This window comes from Rattus norvegicus, chromosome 2 (assembly GCF_036323735.1).
Source record: "Rattus norvegicus strain BN/NHsdMcwi chromosome 2, GRCr8, whole genome shotgun sequence".
Taxonomy (NCBI): Eukaryota; Metazoa; Chordata; class Mammalia; order Rodentia; family Muridae; genus Rattus; species Rattus norvegicus.
The window spans coordinates 104,910,115-104,934,182 of record NC_086020.1 but is presented as its reverse complement, the minus strand read 5'-3'; the positions used below and the strand labels follow the sequence as shown (position 1 = coordinate 104,934,182).

Here is a 24,068-nt window from a genome sequence, read left to right as displayed (position 1 = left end):
GTAAGTTTTTCATATACATATTTCTACATTATTATTGAGTTATTTTATCAAAAAATTAATCTATTGTAAGGGAGAATGTATATAATGAGTTAATTAAGATTCAAAAAATCATGGAAATTATAGAATTGTCACAAAGTAACAAAGAATTAATGGTACAAAAACTGAGTTTGAGAAATTTGTAATTGAAATAATTAGTACTTTTTTCATTATGGATTAAATTTTATTTTTTACTTTGTTGAAAATAGATTTTTTTTACACATAATATAACCTAATTAAAATTCTTTTTCTCTTTTGTCATTTCCTATTCATTTCCCCACATCTTCAATGACCTCCCTTCTTTCCCTTATTAGAAAACAAGTAAGCTTCTAAGGTATAATAATAAAATAAGATAGAATAAAATAAAATGAAATAAAAAGTTTAGATAAAACCAACACATCAGAATAGGACAAAGCAAACAAATAGAACAAAAATGCCCCAGAAGAGGCACAAGAAACAGATAATAGACACAAAGTCCCACTGGATCATACACTGAAAAATCACATAAAAACCATAAACTAGATGTTATAATTTATACGTATATATAATTTATAAGTGTCTTTTAGGTATGTATGTGTATAATTTTCATCTCTCACACACAGATGTGTGCATATTACACACAAAGTATCTTTTGGACATATTCATATATAATTTCTCATCATAAATATCTATTTATGATGAAAATTTTATAAAAATCTGACATGATATAGAAACAAAAAACCTCCAAAGAAATCTTTGAGTTGTTTCTTTTTGTAGGCGATCTACTGCTGGACATGCAGTCTATCCTTAAGAGTAGTTTGTTTCCATAATGCAGTGGACATTTCCTAAAATATATGAAACCTTTTCAAATCAAGTCTTTAAACAATGGAGGAGACGTGTCTCAACTGGTCATCACTTGGCATAATACTTCCAAATATTTGGACTGACCAAGCCTGCTAAGTCAAAAAACAGGATCTTGAGTGAGGGAGTGAAGATTAAAGAAAGAAAAGATAATTAGACAACATTATAGTATGACTCCAGCAAGAGCTGAAGCAAGTTTGTTTTTTCCCAATCTGTTTTTATACCATTCTAAGTACAGGCAAAGAATAAGGTCATTTGTGGGTCAACGTCAAACAAAGTGTAATCAAAGTAGTCAAGGAACAAATAAGGCATAAACAAAGGTCCCAATGTCACTGTATTCAGGGACTTATAAATAGGATCAAGATACAAGGAATACAGGGAGATTGCGTTATATCCCATTGTGTTGCAAAAGAATTTCAACAAATATCTCCAATCGAACCAGCCCTTGCCAAGATAATAGGTTGTTGTCCACAAATTGACAGCAAGGTCCCGTTGCTGAAGACAATATCCACCTGTCTTTTAGAACATGGAAAGTTCTAGATGGTGCCTACTTTGAACATTGCCCATAAGTTGTGGTGTTATTTGTATGAGTAGGTACTCCTCGGGCTACCAAAAAGAGAAATGTAAACAACACAGTCACAACAAACTCTTTGATTTACAATATTCTGTTGCCTACAAAATAGGGCAATGGTGGTACAAAGTTATTGGGAGTAACCAAATAATGTCTGATTTGATTTAAGGCCCATTTCAAAAGATGGAATTCATACCTGACATTGCTCAAGTGACTAGAACCAGAGACAAGATAGCCTAGAGACAAAGGGTAAAAAATACTATTGGTCATAAAGGAAAAAATTAGTTTAGTGATAAAATGTTAATTACTGATTCCTAATGATGTTCTGACATATTCATAGATAGTGCTTCATTCAACCATCACCAGAGTAAGTTCCACATAAAGCAGATAAAAACAATACGAAATCCACAGCCAGAAATCAGAGAGAGAGAGAGAGAGAGAGAGAGAGAGAGAGAGAGAGAGAGAGAGAGAGAATTTTTAAGGTAATAGGCTGTGCCCAGCAGTTAAAAGATAATAAATAAAATTCTATGAAAGAGATGGCTTATGAAGTGGTTTTCTTTGATCTTGATTCAAAGGTGTTGTTGTGGATTGGGCTGAGGAACTTGTGCTGTGTTTCTTCTTTAAGGGACTATTTCCTAGACATTTAATAACCCTTATTGCAGATAATCTAATACAATAGGAACTATCTTTATAAAGATATGCCTATCTACTCACTGTCATACTCTATGATAATGTATTACAATTCCAGTATATCAGTGGCATTATCTCAAATTCCCATCATTTGATTGCAAACTATTGTCTTCTTGCTGTCTTTCTAGGTCTTTGGAACAAATTCTAAATGTGGGAAGCAGTAGAAACCTAATATTATAAGAGCCTGCTTATTCTCGGGCATACTAAGGAATAGGGTCTTATTTCTAAAATAATCACTTTAGATCACTGTATCTATCATCTATCACCATAACAAGATATTAACACTGTATGTCATCTATTTACAGAGCCTGATTTGGGGGGAGCGCTCATTCGTATTTGTTTTTTACAAAAACTTGCAGCTGCTTCTTATTTTAGTTTTCCTAGAACTGTCCACAAGGTGTATGTGAAAGTAAGGCTGTAAAATTATGGAAGCAAAGTGCTCTACTCCCTTTTTAACCACCCTTCCTGCCTGCCCCCTGGTATAGTGAAAAAAAAAGAAAAATCAGGATGCTGAGCTCCAGAACTCATGGCTACTCAGTTTCCCTTTATCATACCTGTTACAGTTATATTTGAGTGCCTAGTACCCAAGTACTTAATTTTAACATAAATATGTTAGAATGACACTCTTCCAGAGTTCTCTTAAGGGAAGAAAATGAGTTATATATTATACATTAGAGTTGTTACAGATTGTAGATTATAAGTAATGAATAGATCATAACTCATTTTGTAATCACAGCATTTTTCTCTGTACTTTCTATAACCCTTATATGCCACAGCAAACAGTGATATGGTGAATGATTTAATTGCAAAGTTACCACTAATAATAGGAAAATCTGTAAGTTACCTTCAATTGACTTTGAGAGTTAAAACTGAATTATATTTTTGAGAAGCACATATGTGCAGATGTGCCTATAACTAAATACAGAAGAAATTTGAACATGATAAATTTACAAATCATATTTTACTAACTTCTTTTGAAACAGAAAGCATCTAATATATAATTATAGTCTTTAGAGGAACTTTTTCTTGGATTCTCGTCTAATTTATGTGAAATGAAAAACATAGCCCAATGGTTTGAGCTTTATTTTTGGTTTCACTAGATAATAAATATCCACTGCAATAAATTGTGATATGCACACACCTGATTTAAAGGATGCCCATTTTAGGGGGAATATTTTTTTCTTAATTGCTTTCTTTTCTTTAAATTTATAACATACTTCCTATTGTATATAATTATTTCTTCTCTCTCATTCCTTCTTTTATTCATTTTTCTATGTATGGAGGGATAAGTGTACATATTGTAGTATGTTTTAATCTTTAATACATCTTTAATAAATACATCCATGTGAATTTCTATCTTCTTTCCCTCTACATACATATCTGTGTATATCTTTGTCTTTTGCTTTTAAATGTACTTATGTATTTGTAATTCTCCTCTCTCTTCCTTCCCTCCCCCCCCTCTCTGTCTCTCTCTCTCTCTCTGTGTTTCAATGTATGTATGTATGTCCCTCACTATCACTTTCTGTGAATCTGTATGATGACATTCTGTGTCAGTCTTTCTCTTTCTGCCTCTATCCCCCCTCTTCTCTTTTTTTATATTGTAGTGTGAATGGGTAGGTGGTGGTGTGTCTGCTTTTGTGTTTATGTCAGTAAGTTTAATACTTAAATACTTTATAGGACACTGTCATAGGTTTTAGTCATGAATAAAGTACAATTAATAATAACTCTAATTATAGCATATTTTCATTTCAGTCACTCCTGGAAGATATTAAATATTTCAACAGAATATTCCAATGGATGGAACTTTTTCCAGCATCTGGATTATTTTCCAGGTTAGACACATGTTTGTCCACAGACTTGTCTTCTCTGAATGAAATCCAAAAGTTGTTTTTACTCCTAGAACCCTCAAAGCCTCTCTGTTTTTTGTCTATCTATTTTGCTCACTGTTGTTGAATCTATATTCTTCAAATGTGCCTTTACCAAGTCTCCAAAATCACTGTGAGTATATGATTCTCTGGGTATGAGGTTGTGTAGTCATGTCAAATTAAAATTTAATATTCCACATACAGTCTGCACAGACAAATATAAGAAATTTTGTAATAACATTTGTCTTGGTTAGTGTTGATAGCTGAATGCGATTTCTTATTCTACTGTGGATCAATAGATCAAGATTCCTTCAGAGAGGAAAGGCAAGTACCCAAAGGTTTTCTTCTAATGACTGAAACACGTGGTCAGAAGACACACTATTAACACTCGTCCTAATAATTTTTCAGCTAAAGAGTTGGGAATGTAAGGAAAGGAAATGGCTAGACTATTCAAGATTCTACTGGCAGATTATTTGTGATGGTTGGTCTCTTTTTGCCTCCTAGAACATTCAAGAGTACTTCAAGGTAAATAAATGGAAAATCTAAGTGGTCTATAGTTGAATTCTCAATTTTTCACTATTTATTCTTAAACTTAAATACACAATGAATCGAAATATCTTAAATATTATTTCATTCACTTAATTTATAATTAATAAATCCTTAATATAACATTCAGGCAATAATAACATCTCATTATGCAACAGTCTGAGATCTGAAAAAAATTAATTGCACTTTTTCTGTGCTTTCCCATTTGAGAAACAGAATTTTCCCAAAAAGACAAATAAAACAAAAAGAATTGGAAAAAAAGTTATTTGGTGGTCCTTATAGAAAATCCTACAAACTAGAGAGATGTCACAGTGGTTCCCATCACCCACATGGTATCTCACAGCCTTCCATAATAACTCCAGAGTCAGGGTATCTATTTCCCTCATTGACCTGCATAGGCATGAGGTACAACACGGTACACAGGTATACATATTAGCAAAACACATACAGTAAGTCTGAAATTAAAATGAAAAACTACTTTTTAAATAGTCTGTTTACACCAAATGTAGATTCTATTTTGGAATGAAAATGGAAAATGTGGTCATTTCTCTGAATCCATATAAAATATGCAGTTCACATCGCCCTATGACCAGAATTTCCCCCATTGAATGAGAGATCAGATTCAGATTTTCAGAGACTTCCTGACTGAGTCACCTGCTATTCCTTCTGTTGCCATTTTTTCTAGAATTTTTCACTATATTATTGACAAAAAAAGGTAATAGAATTATCAGAAGCATTTAAGAATTAAAAAATGTGAAATTACCAAGTGTTCTTGCAAAGCTATCATTTAAAAGCTACTGAAAAGGTGAAGTTCTAAGGCATACAGGAACCTTCAAACTCGTGTCAGTAACAATGTCTACTGGAGAGAACATTTTCATGTTCAAACTTTTCTCATGTATCATGAAAACAATCTGTGGAGACATTCTTAGTAATTCAAAGGGAACTGGAACAAGATTCCAATTATTTTTCTACAATATTTATTTTCAGGGTTTTAGTACACTAGTAATAACCAGGGCGAAATCTACCAACACATTTGATTGTTTTATTTTCTTTATGGAACAGAGTATTGGAAATGAGCCCAGGCAGGTTAGGAACTCTCAATCTTCAAACTGTCCCTATTAAATGAGATCTGAAAATACAGGCATGCACAAAAAACATCTGGGCATTATACTTTTTATAAGTCGGACACAATTAGAGTTCTAAGTCCATTAAAATACAAATGTGGTGGGGGGTGGAGGATGGGGTACATTCTTAAATAATTTATTGAGTGACATGTGTCAATTTGATATTATTTTAATTCTAAGGTTTGGGCAAGCTTTGTATATCACAGATGTTTCAGAAATTCTGAGAACTTAACATTATTGTTAATTTCTCAGCATCATTTTGAATGTGCAACCCATGTACCATACTCAAGTATATATCTTCATACCTAGATTTTTTTCATATTGATGTCTTGGAAGGATCTGGAGTTCCTTCATCTCAGTGTTGCTGTAAATCTTATTCTGGTTGCAACACTGACATTCTTTGTCAGAAGAAAAGGCAAACCAAGACTTTAATGATATTGGTGATTAATCTGAAATGGACGAGGGCCAGGTTTCATACTTCCCAGAAAACCATATCCACAACATAACACATATTCTCTAACATTTCTTTAGAGAAGGAATAAAAATGGGGAAAGCACATCAAACACCTGGGTATTAACTCCACGTTCATATTTATAATTCTGACCCACAATCACTGCTTGTACCAGTACAAGAATGGTGCCGTCAAAAGGAATTCTTACTGATTGTGAGAAACCCTCCCCACACACACAAAATATAAAAGTCTCGTGATATCAGTTTCCTTAAGGATACACAATTGGTTTTTTTAATGTGTTTTCATGCCATTCCTAGGTGTAGCAGATAGGAGTGAGTTTACTTCAATTGTTCGTGTTCATACGCCTTTGTGGAGAGACATATTTTGGCTAATCCAACTTGTCTTTGTGATTGTAGACTTTCCTCAGGTGACTTTTCTTAACCATCAGACTATAAATTGTCAGATGCTCTGAAAAAAGTTGTCTATTGCATACAACTTTATCCTGCCTCATTTTTAGTCCTCATTCTCCCAGGTCCATGTCCCCAACTAGAGTGTTAAATAACAGCTGTGTATTCAGGAGGCATTATGTATTTTCTACACCATATGGTATCAAGCTGATCATTGTGAAGAACATCAATGGGAGAAAGCAGAAGCAATTCCACTTCAATACTCCCAAGAGACCCTCTCCTCATAATGTGAATGGAAATGGATTCTTTATGAGTGTGACAGTCATCATGAGAGAGAAAATAATGAAAAGAATGGAGCTTTACATGACTAATGGATACTAAAGGGTGATAGTTCCTCTGACCATATGAATATATTTTCTTTCCTGGTCCCTCTTTGCAGAGTTTTCCTCCCATCTCTGGTGCATCAAGTCTCAGCAGGTTTAGGAGCATCCTCTCCCATTGAGGCCAGCCAAGGTGGCTCCTACACAGGTGCCAGAGGGCCTCTGATCAGCCCTCTGATCAGACGTATGTATGATGTATGCTCTTTGGTTGGTGGCTCAGTCTCTAGGGTCCAGGTTAGTTGCCATCCCCTACAGTTCCTTCAATTCTTACTTTAACTCTTCCAAAGGGGTCCCTGTTCTCAGTACAATACTTGGCTATGTCTGTGATAGTTTAATCAGAAAAGAGTTTTTATATATTTAAATTTCTATGTCTGTCACAGTCAGCTGCTGGGAGAACTTCTCAGAGGACACTTATGCTAGGCTACTGTCTGCAACCACAGCATAACATCGCTAATAGTCAGGGATTAGTGTCTGCCCATGGGATGGATCTAAAGTTGGAACAGTTACTGGTTAGCCATTCCTTTAGTCTCAGCTGCATTTTTGTCCTACATTTCCTTTAGATAGGAGCAATTTGAGGTTGACAGTTTTGTAGGTGGGTTAAGGTCCCTATCTGTCCACTGCAGGCCCTATCTAACTGAAGGAGGTAGTTTCTTCAGATTCTATATCCTCACTGTAGGGCATTTTGTCTAAGGTCACTCACATTGATTTTGGTTGCATCACCCATCCCATATCTTTGGAATATTATAGAGGGAGGTCTTCCCCTCCCTCTACTGATAGAAGCTGCATATTTCCATTCATTCTTCTGGCCCTTGCGGCCTTTCTCCTATCTACCCCGTTACCTGATCCTGCCCCTCTTTTCCATACCCCACCAAGTTATCTCCCTCCCTCTGACTTCCATGATTATTTAGTTCCCACTTCTAGGTGGGATTGAAGTATCCTCACATCGGCCTTTGTTTTTGTTTAACTTCTTAAGGTCATGGGTATTCTGTACTATTTGCTAATACCCACTTATGAGTGAGCACATACCATACATATCCTTTTGAGTTTGGGTTAACTCAGGATGATATTTTCTAGCTCCATTTGCCTACAAAAGTCATTATGTTTTTGTTTTTAATAGCTGAATAGCATCCCATTGTGTAACGTACCACATTTTCTGTATTCATTCTTCAATTGATAGAAATCTGTGTTGCATCCAGTTTCTGGCTATTTTGAATAAGGTTGCTATGAACACAGTGGAGAATGTGTCCTTATGTGGTGAATATTTTTTAGATATATGCCCAGGATTGATATAACTCTTTTTTAAGTCTGGTTATAGTTTAATATATTTTTAAAAAATATATTGAGAATTCTGGTTTTTTTCCATTTATTTCATATTCTTACTTTATAGGTTATATTACCATTTCTCAGGGTAGTTTCTATAAAGACAAAGATTCCCCCCCCCCTTTTTTCTTCCATTTTTATTTACATTTCAAATGTTATCCCTTCCCAGTTTCCTGTCCATCAGCCCCCAAACCCTCCCCCTCCCCTTCTATATGTGTGTTCCCCTCCCCATCCTACCCCCATTACCACAGCCACAACAATCCCCTACACTGGGGTCCAATCTTGGCAGGACCAAGGGCTTCCCCTTCCACTGGTGCCCCAACACGGTTATTCTCTGCTATGTATGCAGTTGAAGCCCAGAGTCAGTCTATGTATAGTCTTTCGGGAGTGGTTTAATCCCTGGAATCTCTGATTGGTTGGCATTGTTGTTTTTATTGGGTAACAAGCCCCTTCAGCTCCTTCAGACCTTTCTCTAATTCCTCCAACAGTGGTTTGCTGCAGACATTCGCCTCTGTATTTGACACATTCTGGCTGCATCTCTCAAGAGAGATCTATAGCCGGTTCCTGTCAGCACGCACTTCTTAGCTTCATCCATCTTATCTAGTTTTGGTGGTTGTATATATATGGGTCAAATGTGGGGCAGACTCTGAATGCTGTTCCTTCAGTCTCTGCTCCAAACTTTGCCTCCCTATGCCCTCCTATGGATATTTTTGTTCCCAGTTTAAAGACAGAGTGACGCATGCACATTTCTTGAGTTTCATGTGTTCTGTGCATCTTGAGTAATTCGAGCATTTGGGCTAATATCCACTTATCAATGAGTGCATACCATGTGTGTTTTTCTGTGATTGGGTTACCTCACTCAGGATGAAATTTTTCAGTTCCATCCATTTGGCTATCAATTTCATAAAGTCATTGTTTTTGATAGCTGAGTAATATTCCATTGTGTAGATGTACCACATTTTCTGTATCCATTCCTCTGTTGAAGGGCATCTGGGTTCTTTCCAGCTTCTGGCTATTATAAATAAGGCTGCTGTGAACATAGAGAAGCTTGTGTCTTTGTTGTATGTTGGGGCATATTTTGGGTATATGCCCAGGAGAGGTATAGCTGGGTCCTCAGGTAGTGTAATGTTCAATTTTCTGAGGGACCTCCAGACTGATTTCCATAGAGGTTGTACCAGTCTGCAATCTGTTGGGATGTTTTTAATGACATGTTTTCTACTTCCTTAGGGGTGATGCAATTGTTGAGGTATTTTACCTGATATTTACTTAACTTTGGTATGTGAATCTCTCTAGAAAATCATCCATTTCATTTGGATCTTTCCAGTTTTGTCAAGTATAGGCTTTTGTACTAAGACCTGATGTTTTTTGAATTTCTTAATTTTTTGTTATTATATCTAAATTTTCATTTCTGATTTTGCTAATATGGATAATTTGAGTTTTAGTTAGTTTGGCTAAAGGTTTGTCTATCTTGTTGGTTTTCTCAAAGAACAAGATCTTTGTTGTTAATTCTTTGTATTTTTTTTTGTTTCTAATTGGTTGATTTCAGACCTGATATTATTTTCTTCCCTCTATTCCTCTTGGATGTGTTTGCATCTTTTTGTTCTAGATTTTTTCAGTTGTGCTGTTAAGCTGCTAGTATAGGATCTCTCCAATTCCTTTATGAAGGCACCTAGTGCTCATATTTTCATTCTGTATATACAGTGTGAAAATTTTAAGTGGATTAATATAAAGGTAGGCAAGTGAAGTAATATTCCTACGATGTAAAAATCTTATTGATATCAACACTCCCAACACGCAAGTTTTAAAACTCTCAGAGAGGAGCTCAGCAAAAATCCCTCTATACAATGCACTGAGAAGATCTTTGTTCTCTAAACAAAGCAATAAATTGAAATTTTACTCCTTGATGTTTTTAGAGTTCTCAACACACTTTGTCATAGTATCCTTGAAAGGGTCCTAATGTTCTAGGGTACAGAATCTGCATTAAGGGAGAAGAAATAAAATACAGCAGTGCATGCTAAATCGTATTGGAAGTGTTGCTTACAAACATTACCATTAGTTTTAATTCATATTCATATTTCATTCTCATAGACCATGACTATCTAATGACATTATAATGATCAGCATTCAAAAGAACTTGAGTCCACAGAACTCAAGAAATTTCACAGCTTTATCTTCCCTTCCTGGGCTGTTTATGAAATATCTAAACTCAAATGCACAGGGACAATTCACCTTAAAGCCCAGGCTCAGCAAGAAACCAGCAGTAGAGAAGTGAGTCCACCACCTTCCTTAAAGTGCCTTTTCTTAGTTCCCACTTCTATTTGAAATAATATATTGCAGCTTATTGTCATTTTCTTCCTTGGAGGAGGCACATTGTAGAAAACAAAAGAAAAAACAATAGAATATGCTCCAGAGATCTCTAAATTCTGATGTCAATGTTTAGCTTGTTTATAGGGAGAACATTTCATTTTTCCAGGCAGGTAGTCACCATAAACTGGAATTTCAATGCACTATGTGCACATAAGTATGTGTAATCATTTTTGTCCCATCAGAATAAAAGTTTTAAGACCTGGCTCTTCATGGGTTCCCCTCATGTGGTTTCATGGTCAAAATAGAAAATTACCTATGAACTGCATTTTCACAAATGAAAGCTACATAAAATATTATATGCATAGAATTGAAGATAATTTGCTGTGAGACTGAATAGAAATAGCCTAGGCATGTAGTCCAGTCTTAAATCTCATTTCAAATCACACAAATATATTTTATGTCTATCTTCTAGACCTGCTTCTAGACTTGAAATGGATGAAATATTTATGTACTGGAGCTTTGAAAATTTTTAAAATATGTTTTTCAAATAGAATGCTTTCATAATTTTCCCTTATTCCCCTTTCTTGAAAACTTCCCACATATACTTCTTGAATGCTTTTAAGTTCCATATTTTGGAAAATTATTTTCAAAATTGTTCATAAACATATATGTATATGTATATATATATATATATATAAAACAACACATAAATACTTTTCAGTATGAATAATATTACTCGTGACTTAAGGACTTATGATTTTGTATTAGATAGCGAGTCTCTCAGTATGTTCTAACTACTGTTTATATTATATTTTGTTATATGACTTTTGTTTATTTTTAATGCACTTCTTTTAAGTAACTTATTTAAGATTTCATTATGCGCTAATATTCTAAGAGAAGTCTTAAAAGAGAAAAAGAAACTTTGATCTCAGATTTGAACTAACACAATGGAAGCAAGGGTCCAGAATCTGACAAAATAGTCATGAATAATTTCTCATGGAGGGGACACACTGCTGATGAGAGAAAATTGATAATGGTCTTCTAAAATCTCATCGAGAAACCTAGAAACCGGAAGAGATTCACTATGGTTGAAAACAATACAAAACTACTTGATGGAATAAAGGTGAAGTTGGTTATGAAGCAAGATATAACCAAGATGGCAGCTGCCTGCACACAACTCAGAAGCTTGTTCAACCTATGTGTCAGGTGTCTCATGATGCAGTGCAAAGTTAGACTGCACCATCTTGTGAGATTTCCCACTGAAGAACACTAGATCATGTCTCAAGATAACTAAGAGTATAGAATATAGAGAAGAATACATAGTCATTACAGGAAGACTAACCAATTACAACAGAGACATTATGCAATTGAAATTCTGATTTAAAAAAAACTATATAAATGACACTGTTCCTTGTAATGATCTCATTTTCTACTTAGATGCAAAGGAAAGAAGAGTTAAGAAAAGAAGGCCTTTCATAACATATTGTTCCACAGGGGCTCTGAGCCCCACCAGGACAAAGTTTTCACAGTTGCTAGAGTTAACAAGACACGAAACCTACTAGGAAAAGACCTGACTTCTATTTGCCATGATGGAAAACTCCCCACAGTAATTCTGGAATGTTTTATGTTACTATCTGCCTTATGGACAAGATCCTGCTTCTTAAATGAACCCTAATCTCTTCAATTCCATCAGCATGAAGAGAAACAATTGTGCATCAAATCATTGGCTATACAATAAGGTAAGAGAATGTTATTCACTAGAATCCTTCTATTGGAAAAGTTGGAAAATTTTACTAATGTGGGAAATCTCGTAAAATTAAATATTGCCTGAGCTTTCATGGTTAACATGATTCATTGAGTACAATAAAAGATTAAGTCAAAAAACCAGTCCAAGGTCCTCTTTGTCTATGCCAACCTTGCACCACTTCTGTGTACACCATTGGTCTGATTCTCAAGAAACAAAGAGTGCTCTGTGCTGTATAAAGCATGACAAATATTTCCCATTTTTCTCCCAGGATATGCTGTCTCTCAACAAAGAAAATGGAACCAAAACTGAGGGTATATTGGCAATATCACTAAACATAGCATCATGTCAAACAATAAAGAAGTTGGATTGTGAAAAAGATGTAAACATAAAAACAATCCATCTGTGCATATGGTAGCATGTATCTTAAAGGTAGGGAAAGTCCTTGCATCATCCACCCTCAGGATTCCCTGATTCTATTTGAGTAGTTTCCTTCATCATACATTCCCTTGTATGAGAGTAGAGAGTTCAAATGTTCCTCCAATACAGCATAAGAAGTAGGGATTCAAGGGGAAAAGCAGTTATAATGAGCAGTGACGTTACTAAGTATCTTTCATTTGATTATGTCATGTAGACATGTAGAGGATCACTTCATATCTACATATGAGTCTCACCTGGTAGTATACCTAATCAAATGTGTTTGGCTAGCAGGGTTCTTCATCCTCTATCACTGTCTACATTATGTCTGAGAAGCAGGTTTCTCTTCCTCAGAATAAAGCATGTGACTCCTTAACATATATCTTCTCTACACATACCAAGTAGGATCTCCTGATCTGCTTCTCTCTGTCTCACAAAATATTGATATCCAAATGAAGGTCCTCTTGGCTGTGAAACAGGTATTTGTAATCACTGAGGCCTTTGCTTCAACACCAAAAAATGATATTTTTATTTTATTCTTAAAACTAAAATTCATTTATATACTTTTCCCCCCATCCTTTCCCTTGCTTTACTGATGTTTCCCTCAATCTCCCACTCATGCTCAAATTTGCGCTCCTTTTTCTTCAATTGTTATAATTACATAGAGATAAATAAAACCATAAATATTTTCAAACTTGATGAGTTCATTATTCTTGGTAGTATATGTACTATTTCTGAGGTGGCCAACTGTGATTGACCTACAATCTACAGAGTTCATTTTTGGGAAAGACGAACATAACTCTAAGCAGTATTTATGTGCATATAATTCTTTATCAAGAAATTTGGCTTCATCAGATTACCTCTCCAGCATTAGTGTAACTAACTTTGATGATATTTTATTCAGACACTATTTTTCAAAAGTAAAGCCTCCCCCGCATTTCTGCAAGATTCATTTCCAAAGCAAAACTTCTGATCCTCTGCGGTACAATATTTCTGAATCTTTTACCCAATATTTAGAACCTATGGTTCAGGTTACTATGATAAGTACTCCCTGCAACTCTGTGGTTTCCTCTAATAGTCTCCATACATTGCAAAGAGAACCTTCTTTGATGGATGGGTAAGGGCTACATTATCTATGAATATTAACTAATGTTTAGAATAAAGTTGGGAATCACAGTTGTTTAGTGAAATGGTGACAGGACCTACTCTTAAGAAACATGACCTCATGTGACCTCATGCTTCCAGTGACAGGCATGATTCTTTTTACTCCTGAGAAATAAGATAATAAGATACTATAGCTGTGTTTGTTGTGGTTACCATACAAATTTTTCTGTTATTTAAAAATAGCCTTGGAGTTGAGGTATTGATCTTTTATCTGTACTAGATTGCTCAACTGTCCACTAGAGGGACATGGAGCAAAGAAGAGATTTTTCTGCAATCCAAGCGCATCTGAAAATCTGCTCTTAGGTTTCTAGGTTTGAAGGATGAAACTTATTGAGCCTACATATCAGTAAATGCTCTAACTAGGGTAATGTTTGAGAGTTGTGAAGAAATTTGGAACTAAACAGAATTTTAAGTTGAATGTGTAATGAGAAATTTATATTATTTATTTTTTCACAAAATATTTTTTCTCTATAAGGAATTACTTCAAATTATCAAAGGAAATTTGCTGACATCTAGACTATATGAAGAATGACTTGGGGTACATGACCAGGTCAATGAAGAAGAGAAAGTAGCCACTGTGCAGAGGTAACAGCTGATGAACAGCATCACCAATTTTAGAAGTAATATTTGCTTTCACATTTTAGAGATTACATATCACAGAAATATTTAAGAAAAGCACACACTGACAGCAAACAGTGTCAACTGAGGAGTAACAGTGACCCATGCTAATAATCTCAGCTTTATATTCAAATTAAATTTGTCCCTCTTTTTCTGTTTGGGGGGAACGATTTGATGCAATATTTTTAATATTTTTAGTAAAAACTGAAAATATATATATATATATATATGCTTCCTAGCTTTTATAAGTCTTAAAATGAGACAGGAATACAGGATTATCCTAACAGTCTGGTTGGGTTTTTTGTTTTGTTTTGTTTTGTTTTGTTGTTTTGTTTTGTTTTGTTTTGTTTTTGATTGTTTTAGGTTTGGTGTTGCTTTGTTTTGTAAAATAAGTACAATTTATTTCTCCTTCTTTATTAAGTGGGGTATTTCTTATTTACATTTCAAATGTTATTCGCTTTTCCAGTTTCCAGGCAAACATCCCCCTATCCCCACCAACTCCCCTTATATGTGGGTGTTCCCCTCACCATCCTCCCCCATTACCTCCCTCCCCCAAACAATCACATTCACTGGGGGTTCAGTCTTAGCATGGCCAGGGGCTTCCCCTTCCACTGGTGTTCTTACTAGGCTATTCATTGCTACCTATGAGGTTGGAGCCCAGGGTCAGTCCATGTATAGTTTTTGAGTAGTGGCTTAGTCCCTGGAAGCTCTGGTTGGTTGGCATTGTTTATGTGGAGTCTCAAGCCCCATCTGCTCTTTCAGTTCTTTTTCTGATTCCTACAACAGGGGTCCCATTCTCAGTTCAGTGATTTGCTGCTGGCATTTGCTTCACCTATGTATTTACCTTTTTCCAGCTGTGTCTCACAAGAGAGATAAACATCCGGTTCCTGTCAGCCTGCACCTCTTTGATTCATCCATCTTATCTAGTTTGATGGCTTTATATGTATGGACCACATGTGGGGCAGGCTCTGAATGGGCATTCCTTCAGCCTCTGTTCTAAACTTTGCCTCCCTATGCCTTCCTAAAGGTATTCCTGTTCCCCTTTTAAAGAAGGAGTGAAGCATCTGCATTTTCCTCATCCTTCTTGAGTTTCATGTGTTCTGTACATCTTGGGTAATTCGCACATTTAGGCTAATACCCACTTATCAATGAGTGAATACCATGTGTGTTTTTCTGTGATTGGGTTACCTCACTCAGGATGATATTTTCCAGTTCCCTCCATTTGCCTATGAATTTCATAAAGTCATTGTTTTTGATAGCTGAGTAATATTCCATTGTGTAGATGTACCACATTTTCTGTATCCATTCCTCTGTTGAAGGACATCTGGGTTCATTCCAGCTTCTGTCTATTATAATTAAGGCTGCTATGAACATAGAGGAGCATGTGTGTTTGTTGTAGGTTGGAGCATCTTTTGGGTATATGCCCAAGGAGAGGTAAGCTGGGTCCTCAAGTAGTGCAATGTCCAATTTTCTGATGAACCTCCAGACAGATTTCCAGAATGGTTGTACCAGTCTGCAATCCCACCAACAATGGAGGAGTGTTCCTCTTTCTCCACATCCTTGCCAGCATCTGCTGTCACCTGAGTTTTTGATCTTGGCCATTCTGCCTGATGTGAGGTGGAATCTCAGGGTTGTTTTGATTTGCATTTCCCTTATGACTAAAGATGTTGAACATTTCTTTAGGTGTTTCTCAGCCATTTGGCATTCCTCAGCTGTGAATTGTTTAGCTCTGAACCCCATTTTTAATAGGGTTATTTGTCTCCCTGTGGTCTAATTTCATGAGTTCTTTTTATATTTTGGATATAAGGCCTCTATCTGTTGTAGGATTAGTAAAGATCTTTTCCCAATCTGTTGGTTGACGTTTCGTCCTAACGACAGTCTCCTTTGCCTTAGAGAAGCTTTGTAGTTTTATGAGATCCCATTTGTCAATTCTTGACCTTAGAGCATAAGCCATTGGTGTTTTGTTCAGGAAATTTTCTCCAGTGCCTATGAGTTCAAGATTCTTCCACACTTTTTCTTCTATTAGTTTGAGTGTATCTGGTTTGATGTGGAGGTCCTTGATCCATTTGGACTTAAGTTTTGTACAGGGTGATAAGAATGGATCGATCTGCAGTCTTCTACATTTGACCTCCAGTTGAACCAGCACTATTTGCTGAAAATGCTATCTTTTTTCCATTGGATGGTTTTGGCTCCTCTGTCAAAAATCAAGTGACCATAGGTGTCTGGGTTCATTTGTGGGTCTTCAATTCTATTCCACTTCTCTATCTGCCTGTCTCTGTACCAATACCATACAATTTTTATGACTGTTGTCTGGTAATACTGCTTGAGTTCAGGGATAGTGATTCCCCCTGAAGTCTTTTATTGTTGAGGATAGTTTTAGCTATCCTGGGTTTTTTGTTATTCCAGATGAATTTACAATTTGTTCTGTCTACCTCTATGAAGAATTGGATTGGAATTTTGATCGGGATTGTATTGAATCTATAGATCGCTTTTGGTAAAATGGCCATTTTTACTATATTAATCCTGCCAATCCATGAGCATGGGAGATCTCTCCATCTTCTGAGATCTTCTTCAATTTCTTTCTTCAGAGGCTTGAAGTTCTTATCATAAAGATTTTAACTTGCTTGGCTAAAGTCACACTGAAGTATTTTATATTATTTGGGACTATTATGAAGGGTGTCGTTTCCCTAATTTCTTTCTCAAGTTGTTTCTCTTTTGTGTAGAGGAAGGCTACTGATTTGAGTTAATTTTATACCCAGCCACGTTGCTGAAGCTGTTTATCATGTTTAGTAGTTCTCTGGTGGAACTTTTGGAGTCACTTAAATATACAATCATATCATCTGCAAATAGTGATATTTTGAATTCTTCCTTTCCAATCTGTAGCCTTTTGATCTCCTTTCGCTATCTTATTGCTCTTTCTATGACTTTGAGAAATATATTGAATAAGTAGGGAGAGAGTGGGCAGCTTTGTCTAGTCCCTGATTTTAGTGGGATTGCTTCAAGTTTCTCTCCATTTAGTTTAATATTAGCTACTGGTTTGCTGTATATGGCTTTTACTATGTGTAGGTATGAGCCTTGAATGCCTATTTTTTCCAGAACTTTTATCATGAAGGGGTGTTGAATTTTGTCAAATGCTTTCTCAGCATCTAATGAAATGATCATGTGGTTTTTATCTTTCAGTTTGTTTATATAATGGATTACGTTGATGGTTTTCCATATATTACACCATATTAAACCATCCCTGCATGCCTGGGATGAAGCCTACTTGATCATGATGGATGATTGTTTTGATGTGTTCTTGGAGTCAGTTTGCAAGAATTTTATTTATATGGTCAATTTTGGAGAAGGTACCATGTGGTGGTGAGAAGAAGGTATATCCTTTTGTTTTAGGATAGAATGTTCTATAAATATCTGTTAAATCCATTTGGTTCATAATTTCTCTTAGTCTGTCTATGTCTCTGTTTAATTTCTGTTTCCATGATCTGTCCATTGATGAGAGTGGGGTGTTAAAATCTCCTCCTATTATTGTGTGAGGTTCAATGCATGCTTTGAGCTTTAGTAAGGTTCCTTTTATGTATGTAGGTGCCCTTGTATTTGGAGCATAGATATTTAGGATTGAGAGTTCATCTTGGTGGATTTTTACTTTGATGGATATGAAGTGTCCTTCTTTACCTTTTTTGATGACTTTTGGTTGAAAATCCATTTTATTCGATATTGGAATGGCTATTCCAGCTTGCTTCTTCAGACCATTTTCTTGGAAAGTTGTTTTCCAGACTTTTACTCTGAGGTAGTGTCTGTCTTTGTCTCTGAGGTGTGTTTCCTGTAGGCAGCAAACTTCTGTGTCCTGATTACGTATCCAGTTTGTAAATCTGTGTCTTTTAACTGGGGAATTAAGTTCATAGATGTTGAGAGATATTAAGGAATAGTGATTGCTGCTTCCTGTTATCTTCGTATTTGAAGGTGAGATTATGTTTGTGTGCTTGTCCTCTCTTTGTTTTGTTGCAAAACGATTAGTTTCTTGCTTTTTTCTAGAGTGTAGCTTGCCTCCTTTTGTTGGGCTTTATCATTTATTACTCTTTGTAAGGCTGAATTTGTAGAGAGATATTGTTTAAATTGGGTTTGTCATAGAATATCTTGGTTTCTCCATCTATGTTAATTTAGAGTTTTGCTGGATACAGTAACCTGGGCTGGTATTTGTGTTCTCTTAGGGTCTGTATGACAACTGTCCAGGATCTTATGGCCTTCATTGTCTCTGGTGAGAAGTCTGGTGTAATTCTTATAGGTCTGCCTATTAGGCTCTGATGATGCCATGTAGTCTGGGTTTCTGTTGCTTGGGTTCTTGCGCTTGCCTTTTGCCATCAGGTTTTCTCTGGTGTTACCTTGTTTTGCTATTTCTGACAGTGGCTTGACCTTCTTATTGGCCTGTGTGTCAGATGTGCTGTAGACCTGTTTTCCGGTTTTCTTTCAGACAGTTATGGGAACAGAGTGTTCTGCTCTCAGGCATGTAGTAGTTCCTGTCCACTGGCTTTCAACTGTCCCTGTGGGCGGGAACCAGAAGGGCCTGCCCCTACTTCTCCTAAGTCCCTGTGCACAGGGGGCCCAGATGGTGCTAGCTGTTTTCCTCTGGAGTCAGAAATGTGGGCCGAGAGTAGTCTCCTCTCATTTCCCACTTATGTCTGCCCCTCTGAAGGTGTACCTCTCCCTCCCACAGGATTTGGGTGCAGGGAGCTGTTTGACTGGTTCCTTTCAAATTCAGGCGCAGTCTGGACCACAGGTCTCCTGCAGCTTGACTGCTCCAATCTTCTCGTGCCCAGAGACACTATACAATTTCTTCTTGGGCCAAGAATATGGGCAAAGGTGGGCAGAAGTGGCGGTCTCTCCTGCCCTGCAGTCTCAGGATTGCTCACACTTCTTGGCGATCAGCTCTCTCCCTCTCAGGGTTTGGGAGCAGGGAGCTGTAGGCCAGGATCAGCGAGGTTCAGACACCAGCTAGAAACTGGAAGTGTCTAGTCCAGAGGAATTTTGCCTTTGTGTGTCCTGAGTACCCCAGGCAGTGACTTGGGACAGAAAAGTTGGTCTTACCTCTGGTCTCAGGCCTGAAGTCGCTCTTCGGGGCTGACTTTCAGCTCTCTGTGAGGGGAGCAATCAAAAGTTCCTGCCCCTACTTCTCCTGGGTCCCTGTGTGCAGGGAGAGGGTGCGGGGGGGGCCCAGATGGCACTAGGTATTTTCCTCTAGAGTCAGAAATGTGGGCAGAGAGTAGCCTCCTCTTGTTTCCTAGGCCTGTTTGCCCTTCTGAAGGTCCAGCTCTACCTCCCATAGGATTTGGGTGCAGGGAGCTGTCTGACCCAGTCTGCTCAGATCTAGGAATAGTCTGGACCGCAGGACTCCTGCAGCTTGACTGCTCCTAACTTCCAAGGCCCAGAAGCACTATACAGTTTCTTCTTGGACCAAGGATGTGGGCAAAGGTGGGCAGAAGTGGCAGTGTCTCCTGCCCTGCAGTCTCAGGATTGCCCACACTTCTGGGCGATCAGCTCTCTCTCCCATGGGGTTTGGGAGCAGGGACAATAAGTATATTTTTCCATTGAGACCTTCTGGAAGGGAGAAATCATTTGTGCAGTTTACTGAGTAAAGTGTAAATGTGTTGAGCTCAATGACTCAGTCTTTTGTCATTTGTGATTTGGAACATCCTTAGAGAAACCCACTGAAAGCAATGTGAAATGATTAACAAAACAACATTGGTACAGGGTAGTGGGTTCAGCAATCAAGACTGAATCAATGTAAAATTTTACTTGTTTGCAAGGTGGATTCCCCAACCAAACAAAGATAATATAATTTAATCTGATTTTATCAGATATAGTTATGATACCTTAATAGTGTGATCAAATATACCCTTGGTTTCTTGACAATGATGATGAATGGTTTAGAGAAATTCTTTTTGTTGCTTTATGATTATTTATTTATTTATTTATTTTTAAACTCCAGATTTTATTTCTCTCAGGGTCCACCCCCCCGCAAGGGTTCCACATCCTTTACCCTCCACCCCCCCCCAGCCTCGAATTCCCTCCCTCTGTCTCCAGAAGGATGTCTCCACCCTCCCTCCACTCCACCAGACCTCTAAACTTCCTGGGGCCTCCCATCCCTTAAGGGTTAGGTGCATCTTCTCTGACTGAACCAAGACCTGGGAGTCTATGTGTTGGAGGTCTTAAATCAACTGGTATATGCTGTCTGGTTGGTGATCCATTGTCTAAGAGATCTCAGGGGTCCAGGTTAATTAAGAGTACTGGTCCTCCTACAGGGTGGTTGCCCTACTCCTTAGATTCCTGTAGCTTTTCTATAATGCAACCAGAGAGGTCAGCAGCTTCGTTGATTGGGTGCACATATCTGCATCTGACTCAGCTGTTTGTTGGGTGTTTTGGAGAGCAGTCATGGTACGTCTCTATTTGTGAATGCCCCATAGCTTCAGTAACGGTATCAGGTCTTGGGGCCTCCCCTTGAGCTGGCATCCACTATAGGCCTGTTGCTGGACCTTCTTTTCCTCAGTGTTTTCTCCATTTCCATCCCTGCATTTCTTTCAAACAGGAAGACTTATGGGTCAGAGCTTTGCCTGGTAGCTACCTTTCAAATAGTATAATAAAATAGTAAAATTTATACAGAATATGGATCAAGTATTTATTTTGACTCAGTATTTAAGTCTTATTTATTATTAATTGACCATTTACCCCAGGAATGTATGGAGTATATATTATAAGAAAGTCTAATTCAGAAAATAATATTTCTCATATTGCATACACTCAAAGATTAGGAGAAAAAAAAGAACCTGTCATTGGAGACCCATAATTATCCCTTTTCCTCCAAACAGTCCTTATTTCAAATACCTCCCACCAGGACCAAATGTGTATGGTCTTGTCTATTGATAAGACAGAAAACCTACTTGAAAAAGAGCTGACAACAATTTGTGATGATCGAAATCTGCCCACAGAAATTCTGGTAGGTCTCTCATGGTTCTTCTCTGGCTGTACTTAGGACAAAATCCTGTTTCTTAAATGCCCACTACCCTAATCTAATCTTTCACAATGTGGAGAAACAATTGTGCATCTATCAAATCATTGGCTATACAATAGGAAACTAAAGAGAGGGCTTTTCACCAGGGCCCATCTACTAAAAATTTTGGATCTCTTTACTAATGTGTAAAATCTGATAAAATTAAGTGTTGCTTGAGCTTTCAGGGTTAACATTAGAGTGCATTGAGTATAATAAGTGACTGAGTCACAAAACCAGTTCAAGTCCTCTTTGTCTATGCCAAACCTCTCATTGCAGCTGAACACACCATTGGTCTGATTCTCAAAAAGCAAATAGCACCTGTGCTATATGTGACATGACAGGTATTTTCCATTTTCTTCTCAGGATATGCTGTTCTTCATCCAAGAAAAGGGGCCCCAAATTCAGGATATATCCATAATTTCACACAACATAGCATCATGAAGAAGTTGGATTGTGAAGAAGATGTAAACATAAAAAAATAATCCATCTGTGTATATGGTAGCATGTATCTTAAAGGTAAGGAAAGTCCTTGCATCATACACCCTCAGGATTCTTCTCAATCTATTTGAGTAGTTTCCTTCATTATGCATTCCCTTGAGTGGTAGTAGATAACATATAAGAGAAATCTGATAAAAAAGCAAAAACAAAAACAAAAAGCTGTCATAATGAGCAGTAATGTAACTAAGTATCTTTCATTTGATTCTTCCACAAGTATATGGAGAGTCACTTCATACATGCATATGAGTTTCACCTGATATGCATGCCTCCTCAGATGCATTTGTCTAAGAGTGTTCTTAAGGGTGTCACTCTCCTTTTTTTCTGAGAGGCAGGTTTCTCTTCCTAGGTATAGAGCACGTGACTCCTTCATGTATATCTTTGCTGTACATACCCAGTAGAATCTCTTGGTCTGCTTGTCCCTCTCACTCACAAAATATTGGTATCCAAATGAAGGTTCACATGGCTATGTAACACGTATTCTTAAGTACTGGGCCATTCCTTCAGCACCATAATTTTATTGTTATATTTAAAAATTAAAATCATTTCACTCCTCCCTATTCCTTGCTCTAATGTTGTTTCCCTTCAATCTCCCACTTCTGATAAAATACATTTTCTTTAACTGTTATTTTGTAGATACAAATAAATCCATAAATATGTTCAAATAACCTGATGAGTCCATTATCCTTGTTAGTATCTGTACTATTTCCAAAGGAACCAACTGTGATTGGCTTACAAATTAGGGGGTTCATTTTTGAGAAAGACCAATTTCCTCACTCTTCATAGTATTTATTTGCATGTAGTTCCTTATCTAAAAGTTTGACTTCATGAGATTTCCTCATTTTGATTTAGTGTTACTAACTTGGATAATGTTTTGTTTAGAACTTGCTTAAACAACCAGACTGTGGGACTAACAAAAGTGAAGCTTCTCCTGCATTTCTCTGAGGCCCAATCCCAAAGCAGATATCCTGATCCTCTGGTATACAATCATTCTGACTTTTTAAACAAATTTTTGGAGCCCAAGGTTAAGGAGTTAGTATGTATATGTAGGCAGTGGGGCATGGAGCCACAGGATATTTTGTTCTTTGTACCTTGAATACGTGCAGTTTTCAATAGTCATCATCCATTGCAAAAAGAATCTCCTTCGATGGATGGGTAAGGACTACATTATCTGGGAATATCATCTTAAACAATTAGACTACAGTTAGGAACATCATGCTTGTTTAGTGAAATGGTCACAGGAATTTAAGAGCCACGACCTCATGCTTTCAGTGCCAGTCATGACTTTCTGCTCCTAAGAAATCAGATAATAACTTACTTTGGTTGACTTTGTTGTGGTTACCATGTTTACATGTTTCTGTCATTTAAAATTACTATTCAAGTTGAGGTATTGATCTCTTCTGTGTACTGGATTGCTCAACTGCCCACTAGAGGGACATTAAGCAAATAAGAGATTTTTCTGCAACCCAAGCACATCTGAAAAATTTGCTCTTAGGTTTCTAGTTTTGAAGGATGAAACTTACTTGACCCTCATATCAGTAAATGCTCTAACTAGGAGAAATTTTGGGAGCTGTGAAAAAAAAGTAGAATTAAACTGAATTTTACAGTTGAATGTATTTTGAGTAATTTCCATTATTTATTTTTCCACAAAATATATTTTCTCTATAAGGAATTACTTCAAATCACTTAAGAAAGTCTGCTGACATCTCGACTATATGAAGAATGACTTGGAGTACCAGACCAAGTCAATGAAGAAGAGAAAGTAGCCACTGTGCAGAGGTAATGGCTGGTGAATTGCATGAACAACAACAACAAATTAGAAGTAATATTTGCATGCACATTTAGAGATCATATATCACAGAAATATTTACTACAAATACTGATTGACATTAAAAGGTTTCGATCGTTCACCACCCTGGAAAACATTTTCAAAGACAAGTGTGACTTGGGGAGTCATAGTGGCCCATGCCTGTACTCTGCTTTATATTTCAATTAAATTTATCTATTTTTCTTTATTTGGCAAAACATTTCAAGCAATATTTCTAGTACAC

The 24,068-nt window shown here is 36.8% G+C and overlaps 1 long non-coding RNA gene across 22 annotated transcripts in view; it reads left to right on the top strand.

Moving 5' to 3' along the window:
* The window catches only part of LOC103690087 (uncharacterized), a 132,234-nt gene that overhangs the window by 95,749 nt on the left and 12,417 nt on the right, over positions 1 to 24,068 (top strand). For 10 of the 22 annotated variants that reach the window (XR_010063778.1, XR_590995.4, XR_010063781.1 and 7 more), the window contains 8 exons: positions 3,890 to 4,527; positions 11,975 to 12,276; positions 12,553 to 12,713; positions 14,338 to 14,447; positions 21,341 to 21,468; positions 21,886 to 22,038; positions 22,900 to 22,996; positions 23,687 to 23,796. This is a non-coding gene — a long non-coding RNA (uncharacterized LOC103690087). Of the gene's footprint in view, positions 1 to 3,889; positions 4,528 to 6,969; positions 7,145 to 10,318; positions 12,277 to 12,552; positions 12,714 to 14,337; positions 14,448 to 21,340; positions 21,469 to 21,885; positions 22,997 to 23,686; positions 23,797 to 24,068 lie in introns of all 22 variants that reach the window. The other 12 variants (XR_005500813.2, XR_005500808.2, XR_005500814.2 and 9 more) reach the window with 12 other exon arrangements.